This window comes from Siphateles boraxobius, unplaced genomic scaffold (assembly GCF_051911475.1).
Source record: "Siphateles boraxobius isolate OS27281-9 unplaced genomic scaffold, OSU_SipBor_1 32, whole genome shotgun sequence".
NCBI lineage: Eukaryota > Metazoa > Chordata > Actinopteri > Cypriniformes > Leuciscidae > Siphateles > Siphateles boraxobius.
Genome location: NW_027508942.1, coordinates 4007323 through 4020226, shown reverse-complemented (window position 1 = coordinate 4020226; position 12904 = coordinate 4007323).

Genomic DNA, 12904 nt, shown 5'->3' with positions numbered 1-12904 from the left:
GGGTTCTGTCATTTTAGGTAGATATCACGCTGATGTAAGGTTAAGTGTTCGTTTTTAAAATAAGTTTGTTTTTGGGAGTGTGACGTCATGATTGACAGCTGTGATTGACAGTTTCTTTAGGAGATTGGAGTTTTAACTTTAATTTCTACATTTACATAACTGTTTATTTCACACCTACTTAAAGAGTTGTTTTTTACTCACCGACTGTCATGGTGTTTCAAAAATGTATATTGTTATTTATTTATTTATTTATTGATATGCATCTTGCCCCCCGCCACACACACACACACACACACACACACACACACACACACACACACACACACACACACACACACACACACACACACACACACACACACACACCATGAATATATTGTAATTACTTACATGATATTATGATTTTTGAAATGTTGAAGATGTCTGCAGAAAAGGGGAATCATATCTGATTTATTAAATCCTAGACGTTTGTTTTATAAAAAAACATTTGCACCACTAGATGGAGACAAATAGCCTGTTAAATTAATGAAATAAGTTAAAGAAAGTTAAGCCATAACTGTGGTTAATGCTATACTTCCTTTGCTATCTATCTATCTATCTATCTATCTATCTATCTATCTATCTATCTATCTATCTATCTATCTATCTATCTATCTATCTATCTATCTATCTATCTATCTATCTATCTATCTATCTATCTAATTCCTTTTATTTTTGGTGTGAAAGGGCCTATACATTTGAAAGAAATAGGAGTGTTTTTTTTGTTGTAAAAAACAAACAAACAAGCAAGCCCAGCCCAGGTGAGGAAAAGTAAAACAAAAGTAATAAACATATTTACTTTCCATAAAGGTAGTGCAATTCGATTTTTGGGGAGTAACACAATATTGTTGAGAAATGTTTGAGAAAAGCAGATTGCTGACATTATAACTCTCTGAAGTGCAGTTTGGGACAGATACAGTTTTTATGGACATTGAACAAAGAACAAAGGAGCTGTTGAAATGACACTTTTCCTCCACCACGCCACTTTTGATAACTACTCATTACCTCATTTACCCTTGTTTCTGACAACTTTGAGCTTGGGTTGGAAAGGCAGAAGCACAGAAGATGATAAGACATTTACTGTGGTCATACCGGAGAGAAAGAAATGAGAATGAAAGAGAATGAACTATCTGGCAGTCATTGCACAATGAAGATGATAAAGGAAAGCAGAAAGTACTAGAGCAAAGTTCAGGTAAACGCGTCCTGGGTTTCCCCGGTCAATAAAGGGCAGTTATGGCATGGGTGTAGTGTAGACCTCAGGGTTTGTTTCTTTATTTAACATCAGAATGACTGACAGCCCAGTCATGGCAGCTGGTTTGATCACATTTGCACCTCTTTCTGGAAAATGGGTGTATCCGTTCAACGGCAGGCAGAAATGCATGTGACGGTGCTTTGATCTGCATGAAAGCACACGACTTTATGAGGTTGCATATGTTGACAGTGATGACAATGTTGTGTATTTTGTCTTGCTTGTTGTACCTCTTGCCCTTTTTAAATCTGGGGCGTGTGTTTAAAACTCGTTGCAGGATTTTTAAAAGCTAGAGCCAAATGTTTAAAAAAAAAAACATGACTATGTCAAGTCAAGTCACCTTTATTTATATAGAGCTTTATACAATACAGATTGCTTCAGAGCAGCTGTACACGAATAAACAGTACAATAATAATGATTCAATGGTGCAAACAAAGTTCAATCTGCTGTAAAGCAGCTCTAAAAAGACGATAGTAAACAATCATTCAGGGGAAATCAGTTGATTCAGTTCAATGACTGTGCAAAGATAATAAATTATGAAATAAGTTCAATTTATCAATATAAAAGCTCATAATCAGTTCAGTTCTCATCCAATAGTGTCAGTACACTCAAATCAACAATATTGCTGAATATACGTGTAATAACACTAAGGATAATATTTTGAGGAATGTTTCAGTTTTGAAGGGACTATTGACTAATAAATAGTCTGGAAAAATAAATACTATGGAAGTCAATGGTGAAACATTCCTCAAAATATCTTCCTTTGTGTTTAGCAGAACAAAGACATTTTTACAGGTTTGGAAGAACTCGAGTACATTTTCATTTTTGGGTGAACTATCCCTTTAACACTTTTGAAATTCTTTTCTATGAAATATGACAAGGAAGGACTTCAGTATCCCTCCTTGCCAAACATGTGTTTGTACTCTGAGATTCGATATCTGAGAATAGTGCTGTTCTGTGTCTGTTTGCCTACATGACAGAAAGCTATTGGTTTCGATGTGAGGTAATCGGTTTCCTCAATTTAAATCAGTGTGTGTGTTTTACAATACATTATTGAACAAGATTGTTTAATAAGTTGCTAAGGTGTTGTGAGTGATTGTGTGTAGCTCTGCTGCTGAGGGATTGTTTAAGGTGGTAACTGTATTATCATCAAATCGCCTATAATAAAGCACACCTATCCTCAAGAAACGGCACATTTTAAGGTAGGCTTTCATGCATGTCCGTTGCACAAACAGTGTGAGTGACTAAGTTTAATATTTAGCTAAGTTTACTTAGTGGGGTTTGTCTCAATATGAACATTAGTAACGGATGCTTGCCTCAAAAAAACACTACTACTTATAAGCAATTATTAGGAATGATGTTAGCTAATGTGTTGCTTGAGAAGTGTGTCCTGTAATGGAAGTCTATATAAATAAGAGTCTGAAAAAGGCTTTTTTGTTTGTAACAGGGGTCATAATGCTGTTGAAAAGCACATGTTTAGCCTGAGGCCAAAGGCTTGAGGGTCACAGCGACCTGCCAAGCCCGCTTGCAAAAGCAAACAACCAAAAGAGAGGGGGAAAAAAACTCAAGACGTTGACATTTTGGCAAGAGAGGAAAGCTCATTCGTCCATCTGCATCTGAAAGGTCACTGCATTTTGTGTAGCGTCAACCCTGCGTGTGAAGAACACGGGAGATGGGAAAACAAACTTGGTGTGACCACTCAAAAAGCAAAAACAACACAGCAGGAACTCCAACAAAAGCGGAGATCGAGGGTTGAATAATAATAAAAAAAACCTCTTTGACTTTAAAATCGACCTTTTCATCTAAGAATAGACTGAAAAAGAGACAGAATGAGGAGGAAGTAATGTCTGCTGAGTTAGCTTGACATTCTGGCCTTCAAAGTCTGTGTGCCCAGATTATGACTTCACCGTTTGTGCATCTTTGAAGACACAAGAGGAAAGAAGTACATATGCTTTTGCGAGAGCTATGATTATGTGGCCAATACGCTGAACAAACACATATTGTGCAAAAACATATGCATTTCTCATACAGATTTCTTGTGACTTCATATGGCAAGAGGCCGGGCTGGGAAGGTAAATATAATGCTACGTATGACATAAATCACTGCCAAGTTTATAGTGAGTTGGTCATGCGAGTCTTGAGGGTTTGATTAACACCCAAACTATGCCATTATGAACAAATATACGTGTGAAAGAGAGAGAAAAGAAATGAGAGGAAAGCCTGTTTGTAAATACAAATGAGTAACTCCGAACATAAAGATTTGTTTGTATTTCTATAACTAGCACAATTACAATTTACGGGAAGATGACACTTAATTGAATACTTAAAAATATTGAACAATATGTCATCAGTATCTTTAAAGTAAATAAATTAGACAAATGTCAAAAAAAGTGTTAAACCAAGAAGCATTTAGATACTATTTTTAATTATATCTGTTTTTCTGAAAATTATAAAAATAAATTAAGTGAGTTTTTGCTTAAAACAAGCAAAATGATCTGCCAGTGGGGTAAGAAAAATAATCTTGTTTTAATTTTGCTCACTTCATTTATAAGAATATATCATATATCATGTCATTTTACTTATCTAGTAAATGCTTCTTGATTTAACAATTTTTAGATATTTGGACTGGAAGCAAGACAAAAAATACTAAATAAGGAAAGCATTTTTTTTTTTTTTTTGCAGTGTATATTTTTTAATTGTCCGTAAAGTCATGGAAACTCCATCAAATGGAAATAGAGTGCCGAAGTTATGACGTCACTTTGTAGGACAACTCGGAAGTTAGCGGCGCGTGGGTTCCCTCGATCCAAAAGCTATGCATTTTCCCCATAGACTTTTGGAAAATCGCAAGAAAGAAGATCTGTGTTCAACAAAGAGTTGTGACCCTTACATGTTTTGTCTATCAAGATAATATTTACGTTAAATCCAAAATGTATATATTTTGAAGCCTATATAAAGTTTAAAAAACCACAAGCAGACACAATAACGTTTAAAAAACCACAAGCAGGTTTTAACTGGTGTGTTTTATGTCATAGATCAAAACGTGAACATATTTAGAGGTTTTGTTAACCACAGACCTTATTTCAGGCGATTTAGCAAAAACCCATTCAAAAAACCCATAGACTTTAGGGCGAGGGAACCGGAGGGAACTCACTTCCGCGTTTTGGCCTACAAAGTGACGTCATAACTTCGGCAAAAATTACATTTTTTTACCCAACTATGACTATTGCAGAAAATAAGTCTGTGGATAACAAAAGCTTGGGATTCTTACATGCTGGGTTATAATCATAATAATCTTCACAAATGAACACAACTTGTATGAATTCTGAAATGTAAATACAATCAGCAGAAGGCATAGGCTATAAGCGAACTACACCACGGCCACGTGACTTCAACGTCACCATCAAACTATCGACAAATCTCTCAGTCATTCAATCTTCTCATTTTGTCTACTCTCTTGTTTAATTATAATTTTGTCATTACATAGAAAAGCTTTGTACGTCCAGATGTGATATATTTATAATGATTCACTCGGACAGCATTCACATTTTGAAAGATTTGCTTTACTGGTTTGAGCAAGTTAAAGGCGATGGAGCTCGTATGTCACATTAGCTCTCGGTGAATCAACGCCACGGATTGTAATGAAGCACCACTCCCTCTAAATTGCTGTGGACTGTTAAGTACACTCCATGAATACAGCTTGGCATGTGCACAATGAATGAGAGTTTTGTTCATTATCAGCTGCATTGAGGGAAAAGTCCTTCAGTTGGAGAGATGTGCTTTGAACTGTATCGACGTGTGTCATACTCATACATGTATTGACCTTGCACATGCTCTCAAGGTTCTCCTCCCAAACATCATTATGAACTTGCACTCGCAGATCCTCCCTGTCCTTCTGAGTGGTTGATATTTACTTTATTTTTAAAATGAACTTGGAAACCACCCTTTGAAAACACAATTAAATCTGACCAGTGATGACCAAAAAAATGTTTGAACAGGATCAGAATCATAAAGTTTCCAAATATCTAATTAGATCTAATTACAAATGAGCAACTACAAATATTTTTTATTATGCCGTAAAAATGAATTACAATAAGATTCAAAACAGGGTTTTCACACAGTATAAAGTCCTAATGACCTGCATTTTCCACATAAAGTGGAATTTTCACCTTGCTCTCTAGAAATGCCTCAAATAAGGTGTCAATTATCATGTGGATGAATTATTTCATATTTAGTTTGCCATTTTCAAACAATAATAAGGGATTACATATGTGGATCATTATCTCTACATGGAAATGTTTAATTTTGGTGTTGCTACTATCACCATACATATATTATATTTTGTCCAAAATCTTCTGTCTTGGTTTCATCTGTCCACATAATCACTCCCATATTTAAAGTGGGTCACTAATGGTGTCTTTTTTGGCATCTAGGGCAGTTTTACGCTGGTCAGGTGGTAATATGAGAAAAGAGATCAGCTATTATGAGATGATCTCATTAGATGTAAGTATTTTAATGTGGATACAGGTTTCAAAAAATGCAAATGCCAGGTGTTATGGGACAGTTTTGAGTCGGGCAGCAGTTTCCATTAGTCGTTTCTAATACAGTGTGCATATGTGAGATTAGTGAATAGGAAGTGAGAAGTGCATGCGTGGGACGTGGGTGTGTTTCCATAAATGCATGTATGGCAGAGAGGAAACCTGGGAGCCAGATAATGTGGGATGTGGAAAGAGGGGGGTGAAGTACCACTTGGGGAACCCAGTCCTCAAAAGCATGACATGAAAAAGAGACGTGGTTAGACGCACATCAACTCTTCACACTGGCATGTTTTTATTTATAAATCTTTCCTGGGTCTACTTCCTTCATATCTTTTTACATACATCTGTAAAAAGTATGTGTGTAGCTATTACAGTTTTTTACAATCGCTATGACAAGTTTTTCAATACTTTTAACAAATTTCCTAAACTCTTAACGCTCCAACACACCTACAACACACAATTGGCAAAACAGTTAATTTCATGCTCAAAATCACACATTGTAAACTAAACTCCAACACTAATTTTCAAAATACAGTAATACACTAGCAACAATAGACTATGTCTACCAAAACACTGCAAACTGCAAACAATAACATGTTCTCGTCCAACAGGAAGATTTAGTCAGTCATATCACAATGTCATAACAACACTAACATCAGATGGAATTACAGAAACTGCATTATTTTATATGTGTCAGGTCTGCCCGTATACAACACACAGTATATTGTATTGATCATTGATTGTGTTTTGCACTGCAGTTTCTTTTGAAGCCTCTCTACATTTTTGTTTTGTTGGGTTTAGGTCTTTTTCTGCAGAAATGCAATAAAAAGACCCATCTCAGAGTGCTTTATAGAATGTACTGTAATGACAAACAGAGACAGAATTGCTGCAATAAATAGAAATAGCCTAAATTTATATATTTGCATTATTCAATCAGCTGTTTCTCAGTAACAATAGAATAAAATACAGGGATATATTTGTGTTTCAATTCACAATATAAACTGCTGTTTACTTTAGCCGGGTTTAGAACATGGTGTTATCTGTTCTGACATACAGTGTTAAAGCACTGGTGAATTTGCCAGTTAAAAATCCATTGTTTAGGTGTTGTTTGAGCTAGTGTATAAAAGAAGTTCAAGCATTTTAATTTTTTGTTGATTGTATGCATTTTGGGTTCAAGCAACAAGAAATGTGTTAACTTACACAGACGGGTGTAGTGCTAACTGTGTCAAGAGTTTAGGAAACTTGTTAAATGTATTGAAAAAACTGTCATAGCGATTGTAAAAAACTGTAGTCTGTTCCAGTGGTACGAACTGAATTCGGGAAAAAGGCATTTAAATTTGCTGCTCCGTTTGCCTGGAATAATTTGCAAAGTACTTTGAAACTGAGGGAGCTGGTTTCAGTGGACACATTTAAAGTAATTTTAAACGCTTTGGAGAATGACACATCTGGCTGTAGATGTTTTAAGTAGTTATGTATTGATATTAAAACTGATTGGATTTGCTTGTGTGTGTGTATATGTGTTTGTATTGATGGATGTTATTTGTTAAACTCAAATGAGCTGTGTCTGTGAGTCTTGGCCAGGACGGACGCTCTTGTAAAAGAGATTCTTAATCTCAATGTGCCTCTTTTCCTGGTAAAATAAAGGTTAATACAAAATAAATAAATAAAACGATGCACATTAGCCAGAGTGATATAACGGCTGACCTTTTCCTTGATCTTTTATGAACCAAATTTTTTAATTTGAGACAAATTTGCAGAATGATGATATTCCAGAAGTATCACTCTAAAAAAATGCTGGGTTGTTTTAATAAATTTTGGGTCAAATATGGACAAACTCAAACATTGGGTTAAAAATGTAATTTAAAAATTTGACAAAATGGCTGGGTTTGTCCATATTTGACCCAAAATTGGGTTAAAACAACCCAGCATTTTTAGAGTGATGATTAAAAATGTTTTTTTTTCTCGAGTTTGGCTCTAGCACCTTTGCGAAACTTGTGAGGCGAAACACCACGCCCAGGCACATCTGCACGCCAGATGCCTCGTGTCTGTTAGGCAAGGCATTAGCAGCTGCATATCGTACACTTTCTCTACGCGCCAGTAGCTGGAGCATCTTTATCCTGTTAACGCTTTCTTGGAATTACGTTCCCTTTCATCCTCCAACAGGTTTCCTGCACATTAATATCGGTTGCTCAAGACACTAGAGTCACTCTAAAAAATGCTGGGTTGTTTCAACCCATGTTTGGGTCAAATATGGACAAACCCAACCGTTGGGTTAAAAATGTAATTAAAAAATTAAAACAACAGTTGGGTTTGTCCATATTTGACCCGGTTGAAACAACCCAGCATTTTTTTAGAGTGAAGCAATGCATTTCCGAATCCAACCGAAATAGTATTTTTTATAACTACGTCAGGATTTATAACCAGCTATTAGATGTTTCCCGGTTGTGGTTAGATGGGTCAGAGCAGGATATGAAACATTTAGAAAGCTCACATTATTGATTGTTTTTCCACGCTCACATGTGACCCAGAGTCACCAATAGATGGCAGGGTTGTTTTCTCCACTTGGTGTCCTGGAACATGTTGACCTCGCTTTTGTTGATCATGCTTTGTGTGATGTTTGAGAGGTGTGTGTTGTCAGATGTGCTGTGTTATTAAATTACTCCTCTCCTGACCCGACAGCTGCTCTAATTAGTTCTGTATATAAAGCCATGTGATGGAGACTAACCGTTTCATAAGAGGTCACAGGATGCATCAGGCACTGATTATGTTGGTTTTATCTTGTGATCTGATCATTACATTTATTCTGTTAAATCATAACATCGCTCAAAGTGTGTCAGTTCTTAATTCCTAGTCCTAAAGAAACAAAAACACATATTCCTGAATCAAACGAAACTTGCGGTCAGTGTGTGCGCACCATTATGAAAAGGAAGCAACCAGAAAACTTTGCTATGGCGACAAATCATTTTTGCTCAGATCTCAATCATGTTGTCTGGGGTTTATTCAGTTTCCTTTATACCCTGGATTTAATGAATCTGTTTCCTTTCTGGGAAATACAGGAACATTTTCTTTGCTTTGTCCAAAAAAACTGCATCAAACTAAGGCAACATTGTTCTCCTACTTAACATCGTTTGGTATCTATTGTGTCCATTATTTACAGGTGAAACTCGAAAAATTAGAATATCATGCAAAACTTCAGGTATTTCAGTAATTCAGATTAAAAGGTGAAACTAATATATTTAGTATATATAACTATAGCCTATACATATGCATGATTACACTTTTCAGAGGGCCGACATTTCTGTATTTAAAATCCTTTTTTTTAAAATTGATTTCATGTAATATTCAATTTTTTTGAGATTTTGAATTTGGGGTTTTCACAAGCTGTAAGCCATAATCATCAAAATTATAACTTTTGCATGGTATTCTAATTTTTCGACTTTCACCTGTATTTTTTGTTAGCCGGCTTTCAGGCTTTCAGAGAGAGCTTGTTATAGTCTGTTGCAGATCTAAAGAGCTCAGTGTCAAAGGGGATATAAAGAGTCAGAAAGAAATGCCTCAGATATCTAAAACCGGAGACATTTAGTCCCTGAATAGCACTGCATCTGTCAATTTCATTTCAGGGAAGCCCGGACAGGTAAATGCAACCGTATCTCCAGGGACGACAGGACAATGTCTGGACGAGAATGTTATTCCAGGGATTTTCCTTGAAGGTGCCCTCGAACCACAGCACATCAGGCTGACAAGCAGACCCTGTATATGTGTTTATTGACCGAGCTACTCATAGTGGTGTAAGAGAAACATTCCTTGTGGATGACGGGAAAAGCGATCCACGTACTGCAACCCCTGTCACAGGAGACCAGTCATGAACAGAAAGTAACATAGGGCCCCCTTACTCACCCGGGGGACAGAAAGGAAACTTAAGACCCTTACTGCGTTAGAGAAAGGAAAGTAGCAGACCCATGTTCATATCAATGCTTGTAGTCATCGAGTGTCTGTAAACAGTTTATGAAGGCACAAATGGAGAAATGAAAGTCAAGGTGTCGTGGCATTTCCCCAAACAAACACTGCCACCACCCAGATATAGTGACTTGTCATTAAACTATCTAATATATCATGTCTAGACGTAAAGTGTATATGTTTTCCTCTCTGAAGGTTTCTATGGACATTTTCTAACACCTCTGGTTAGATAGCAGAAGGTTTGTGATTAATTGCATGGGTTAATGTGTCATCAGGCGTTCTTTTCGGATGCTTGTTCCTTTATGGTTCATTCCAGTGACGTCAATGTCAACTGTTATAAAACTGAGCTGCTGGTGTTCAAACGCATGAAAATGATGGTTATTTGAAGAATTCGAAGACGTATCAAGAGTTCGGTTTCATGCTCCTAATTGATTTAGCCATTTTTCAGCTTCTTTTACACTTCTCTGAAAAGACGTCTGTGGCATTTGCGAGATGACAACCTGCTGGGCGGGTTTTCGCTGGGTCAATAAAAGTCCTGTTCTTTCCTCTGCTACTTAAAGCTTCATGTTGGCTCATGTCCATCTCCCGTCTTTGGTGCTGGAAAAAAATGTGCCCTTTTGCACTGATCTGAGACTTTTGCTCTTTCACTTACTAAAATATAGATAAGAATGTTAGTAGCAGAAACCGTTCTTAGATCAGGGCGTAACAGAAACCTTCAGCCAGATGAAAAAGAGAAGGTAAAAGCCCTGAAGGGAGTGGGAGCTTCATTCAAGGGAGAAACAGATACATGACTTTGGCTCTGAAGATGTTTCAGGCGACCTTTAGCCTCAATTTTCCTGCATCCCTGGTGGCCCCAACAAGAGCCTGGCGGATCAAACCCAGCGCTTTGATCAGCACATTGTGAGTGCACACTGGGTGACCTGGTCATGTGCATATGAGAGAAGAGGGAGGGAGAGAGAGCAGAAACTCAAGAACAGGGTATTGTTCCCTCCTTCCTGTCCTCTCCGGGATAAATCACTACGGAAGCTTTTTTTGTTTTGTTTTGGTCAGCTCTGCCACCGCCACCTGCCCTTTCAATCTCCACCTCTTTTCATAAACCCCCCACTGAAATCCCAGGCCTGGAGTAAATCCGTCTGTAGAGAAATCTCAAGCAGTCATTCACACACATGCCTTCAACAAGGACAAGGTCACGAGGTCGAAGTCTCAGACATCCTTCAAGCAGACATAGGCAGGTTGTTTATGAAGTTTAAGAAGGACAACAAGCTCAGTAAAAGGTGTATCCAAAGAATAATTCTCAATTTAAACTTATTTCGTTCAATTCCCAAAAAAATGCTTACAAATATGTATATTTCACCCAATATTTCTGTTATTTATTTCTATACTTAGTAGCGGCTTCATGCATTTTTACATTACATTTTCCAGTATTTTTCTGTTAGCATTATTATGCTAGTCACAAGTAACTAACCCTAAACCAAACTCTAACCTTAACCCTAAAGTAAGAACATGTAGTAATTCATTATTACAAACACTTTATTTTATAGTGTCCTTGTTACACGTTACATAATGTTAGTTATAGTTATATACATACATAATTACATGCAACTAACCAAACCCTAACCATACAGTAAGTACATGTAGTTGATTATTATTACTCAGTACTTGAATGCATAATAACACTGTAACATGGACACCTTAAAATAAAGTGTAACCCTCGTGTCTTTTGCAGCGTTTTAAAAACACAGATGTCTGGCATGATCCCCTGGGGCTGTCACACAGAATGGGTTGTGTTTAAAAATGTTCAGGTTCACATTGAAAAAACACAGAAATGCAGTGGAGTGGAAGGCAAAACCGCGTTCAGTGAGAAAGGTTTATTACATTAGTTTGCTACAACAGTAGTTTGGTACTTTTTCAAAATGCATCAGCCACTTATTGAGAGATAATGCCTTTATTTTTTGTGTTTACAGTGTCAAGGTCGACCTACATTCACTGGCACATAAAGTAGATTTTAGCTCCACATTAATAAGCACCAGTTCCAAATTAATCCGTATAGTAATTTTAAAATCTTTTAATATGTATTGTTCTCATCATTATATCTTTTTGTTGCACAGTAATCGTTTTGGAGTTGTTTTAAAGCAGATTTTAAAAGCTAAAAGGGCGAATGATGATTGTTAAGAGCGTAAAGAACAGATCTGTTCTCAGGGGCAGAGCCATGGGAACGCACAGACGTCACTCCATTTCCCTGTAGATTCTTCTGTGAGGGAGGGCTCGTACCGACATGTCTATACACAAGATACAGAACGTGTTTTGGGCGAGGTACAATGTGAACTTGGTCACAGAGGCGTAGCCATGCAATTGCACATTTTTACTCCTTTCAAATGCATATATAATTTTGCAATGAAGAGAATATTTATTTGGAATGACGACATCCTACTGTGGTCAAGTGTGTAGCCTATCTACTGTCCTAAATTGTGTCGGGTGCTCGTTTCAGAATTCATTTGCCGTTTGTCTTGTCTGAGGGAGGGTGTAAAGTAGCATGTCATTAGCTGTAAAAACAGGTTGTGTCATTATGCAGTGAATAACCTTTCACCTCGTTCAGTGACGCATCACAGCACGATGATCTGTGGCAGGAGTTTCCAACCTGGTCATACAACCCAATATTTTTTTATATTTATTGGTTACACTTTATTTTACAGTACGTGTACTTACAGTGTAGTTACCCAAGAAAGTATTGGTTTTTTAACAATGTAACTAGGGTTAAGGTTAAGTTTAGAGGTAGGTTCAGGGTTAGTACCTAGTTATAACCCAGGTTTTAGGGCTAGTTCACTCAAAAATTAATTTTATCATAATTTACTCACCCTCAAGTTGTTCCAAATCTGTATGAGTTTCTTTCTTTTGTTGAACACAAAAGATGATATTTTAAAGAATGTTGGTAACCAGACAGTTGTCGGTATCATTGACTTCCATAATAGGGAAAAAAACTGGCTAACATCAACTCCCTGGTTACCAACATTGTTTAAAATATCTTCTTTCGTGTTCAACAGAAGAAAGAAACTCATACAGGTTTGGAACAACAAGAGGGTGAGTAAATGACAAAAAAAATATCATTTTTGGGTGAACTATCCCT